Source organism: Elephantulus edwardii, unplaced genomic scaffold (genome assembly GCF_000299155.1).
Source record: "Elephantulus edwardii isolate Elephantulus edwardi_28Jun2011 unplaced genomic scaffold, EleEdw1.0 scaffold00033, whole genome shotgun sequence".
In the NCBI taxonomy this organism is placed as follows: domain Eukaryota; kingdom Metazoa; phylum Chordata; class Mammalia; order Macroscelidea; family Macroscelididae; genus Elephantulus; species Elephantulus edwardii.
Window position 1 is genome coordinate 9,648,049 of NW_006399783.1, and position 4,111 is coordinate 9,652,159.

The following is a 4,111-nucleotide window of genomic DNA, read 5'->3' on the forward strand; positions in this document are numbered from 1 at the left end:
AGAGGAACATCATATTTGGAAAGCTGGTGAACTTATGAAAGAGAGAAAGACCCTCAGGCAGATGGACTGATATAGTGGCTGCTGCAATGGGCTAGAGTATGTGAGGGATGATGAGGATGGCACAGGAGAGGACAGGGTTCAGGTCTGTTGTTCCTAAGTAACTCTGTGAACAACAAACAGTAAATAGTTATACTCAATGACACCTAACAACAACAACAATGTAAAACAAACAATAATCTTGTCAATTAGATCAAAGAGCAACGTCATTATAAGTAAAGACATTATTGTGGTTGTCAATGATTTCATTTTTTGATCCATTGTTAGAATTAATAGGAGCAACAGGTAATAAATCAAATTGCACGTTTCATTGTGCAAATCTGCTGCCAAAGATCCTTTCTCTAAGGTTCTCTAGCTTCTCCCATGTTGTATATTATTTCTCAAAATCATTTCTCCTGAGTGCTGCATAGTTTTTTTATCATGTAAATGTACCACAATTTCTCAATCCAGACATTTGTTGAAGGACATTTGGGTTGTTTCTATATTCTTGCCATTGTGAGTAGTGCTGCTATGAGCATGCTGAGTGAACTCAGTCACAGAAAAACAAATAGAAGACTATTATTGCAAAAACAGAAGGATAACCAGTAAGACAAGTAACCATATCTAAAAAGGAGGGAGGGGCCAGGAAGGCTGATGGGGGGAAATCATAAGATTGCAGAGTTTGGAAGGTACAGGAAGGGGAGGGAAACAAACAACAATGTACATGAATGAAACAAAGTATAAACAAATTGTATCCAATCTTTATTTTAAAATTCCCCAAGGTTCACCTATGGTCAGCTATGAGTTGGTTAAATGAAATTTTTTTAAAAAAAATATTATTTTACAATGCTAGGGAACACTGGTAGCCCAGGAGTAAGAAGCTGCACTGCAATCCCAAAGGACACGGCTCAAAGTCATCAGCTGCTACTTGGGAGAAGGATGAGCTCTCTCCCCCCATGAAATTAATGGCCTGTGAAAACCCACAGGAGGGCCAGCTATGGGTCGGTTCTCACTCTACGGTACATACCGAGCACAACAAGGTTCACCTAATCCAACTCATGGTATTACTTGTAATTTCATATGCAATTTAAAGTTGAACAATTAATAAGATAAAAGAAGTAATGCCTTCAAAATGTAGTGTTGGCAAAAGAACATGGAACATAGCCTGCACTGCCAAAAGAACAAATAAATCTATCCTGGAAGAGGAAAAGACGGTGAGATTTTTGTCTCACATATTTTTTAACACGTTATTAGTAAAAGCCAATCTTGGCAAAGGAAAGAAGGAGGTCAGAATAAAGGTTAAAAATCTCAAAAATATAAATTGACAGTGACTTAAACAATGAATGGGCTTAAGTACAGCAGAAATTGGGAAGATGGAACAAGATCAGGTAGGATTTTGTTGTGCGGTATTGAGGCCCACGATGAGTTGGAGTCTACTTCTTGGACACCTAAAACAGTGACAATACTAATGTCTGCTTCATGGGATTAGAGAAATGCAACATGAGATGAACATTCATGACATGCTTACCTGGCACTTACATTATGTTCAACAAGCCCTCCTCGGCCTCTGTAGCTACCATCTAGTCCATTTTGGGCCTCATTCCACAATATTTAGAAGGTTTAACAATTTCACTAAGAAAATCATGTCTAAGAGTTTTTTCCATGAATGCTCATCATTCATTGTATTTGAGTCAGAATCAACTCACATCAGACCCTCCTTTGGGATTCCAAGGCTGTAAATGGCATGGGACAAATTTGCCCATATTTCTCCTTCAGAGCTGTTGGTGGATTTGAAATGTCAGAGACGGATGGTCTTTGTGTCATTCGTAGCACAACTCCCTAAGGACTAGGTCACCAAAACTCCTTTGATGCTCACTAACTAATGGAACACTTAGTATTGCAGTTACCATTGACAAGAACAGGAATTGCAGAGCACTTAATTGTGCTCGTAGAAATGTATACCTAGACCAGGAGACTTGTGCAAACAGAGCAAGGGAATACACTGCATGATTTAAAATTAAGAAGAGATTGTGTCAGGATTGTATTCTCTCTCATACGTATTCAATCTGTATGCTGAGAAAATTATTTGAGAAGCTGGACTCTATGAAGAGGAATGTGGCGTCAGGATTGGAGGGAGACACATCAATAAACCAGCATTATGTAGATGATACAACCTTGCTTGCTGAAAGTGAAGAGGACTTGAATCACTCTTTGCAGAAGATCAAAGAATGCAGCCTTCAATATGAATTGCATCTCAATGTCAAGAAATTAAAGATTCTTAATCCCTGGACCTACAGGCAACATCATAATGGATGGAGAAAAAAAAAATGAAACTGTCTATGACTTCATCTAACTTGGATCCAAAAGTAATGTCCTTGATACCAGCAGTCAGGAAATCAGGAGACATATTTCCCTAGGAAAGTATGCATTTAGGGACATCTCCAAATTATTGAGGCGTCATAATATCAGTTTGAGGACTAAGGTGTATCTGATTCAGGCCTTTCTGATCACTTGTTACACATATGAGAGCTGGACATGAATAAGGATGCTAGAAGGAGAATTGATGCCTTTGAGCTTTGGGAATTGACGCCTTTGAGTTTTGGTGTTGGAGAAGAGCATTGAACATCCCAGGGATGGCCAAGAGAACAAACAGCTATGTCTTGGAGAGGGTATGGCCAGAGCGCTCTTTGGAGGCAAGAATGATGACGCTTTTCCTCACATACTTCAGGCATGTTGCTGGTAGAGGCTATTCCTTGGAGAGGAACATGATGCTGGGAAAGGTGGAGGGTCAATGAAGGAGAGGAAGACCCTCAACCACAGGTGGATTGACATGGTGACTGTGCAATGGGCTCTATCTAATGTTCAGGAAGTGTGACGATGGCACAGGATAAAACAAGGTTCAGATTTGTTGTTCATAGGGTCACTATGGGTCCTACTCAACTCAATTGAACCTAACAGTAACATCATTATTAGCTCTAGCCAATGTTTTTTGACCATGATGTCATTTCCACAGAGACCTCATAAACCATCTTAGATGTCATGCTAATGTGAAGCAGCAAAAGACTAGCCTCTTAAATCCTAAGCCTTCAAGGAAAAGCCTGGTTTAGAGCCTGGGCCTCCCCTTCAGAGTATGAGGTAGAGGATAGAATTAGGAAGTGAATAGAGAAAGTCCTAGATTGCAGAGTCACAACACACTCACCCAGCTCAGGCTGCTGGTGGAACTTCTATCAAGGACGTATGTCAGCTCTCTTCCTGAAGTGGTGGGTACGGCAGTCTGGATTTTCCAGGAACGATCGCAATCATGACACATGCTCTTTGACAACATGATCTGGATAATCCTCTTATGGAAAAGCAGAGTTTGAGTGCCATTTGTTTAAATCTGGGGAGCATTTTTTACTGTTTTGACTGTTAGAACACAGAAGAAGTGACACCATATGATTCTCAAGCTGGGTAATGAAAGGGGATTAACTTCTATCTAGTGACTGGCAATTTCTTCTTCTTCTTTTTTAATATCTAGAAATACATCCATGTCTCTCACAAAAATAAACACAAAAAAACCCCTTCACATCATTCCACCCTTCCTCTAAACCCACATCTTCACATTTTAATCATCTGCAAACTGAATAATGAGAAAGACTTAAGAAAAAAAAAATGTCTTTGAATGATAGTATTTGTAAAGAATGGTAAATATATCACAGACTGGCAGAAGAAAAAGCAAATATGTTGGCTCTTGTTTAGATCCATAATCAACACCCTTGGGACCAAAAGTCAGGAGAACAAATGACGTATTGCCCTAGAAAAGTCCGCAGTCCGAAACCTCTCCAAATTACTGAGAGAAAAATTATAGTTTTAGGACTAAGGTGTGTCTGATTCAGACCATGGTCTTTTCAATCATCTGTTATGCATCTGAGAGCTGGAAAATTAATAAGGGTAACAGAAAAAAACCAAACACTGATGCCTTTGACCTCTAGGATACTGAATATCCCATCGACCATCAAGAGAACAATTAGAAATTTCTTAGAGAGGGTAAAGCCAGATTGACCCTTGGAAGCAAGGATGGGGAGGCTTTGCTTCT

General features: G+C 39.6%; 1 protein-coding gene and 1 pseudogene across 1 annotated transcript in view; one reads left to right on the forward strand and one right to left on the reverse strand.

Moving 5' to 3' along the window:
* Positions 1-1,616, reverse strand: part of LOC102866560 — a 26,560-nt pseudogene extending 24,944 nt beyond the window's left edge.
* The window catches only part of KCNIP1 (Kv channel interacting protein 1), a 646,152-nt gene that overhangs the window by 191,239 nt on the left and 450,802 nt on the right, over positions 1-4,111 (forward strand). The window lies entirely within an intron of this gene.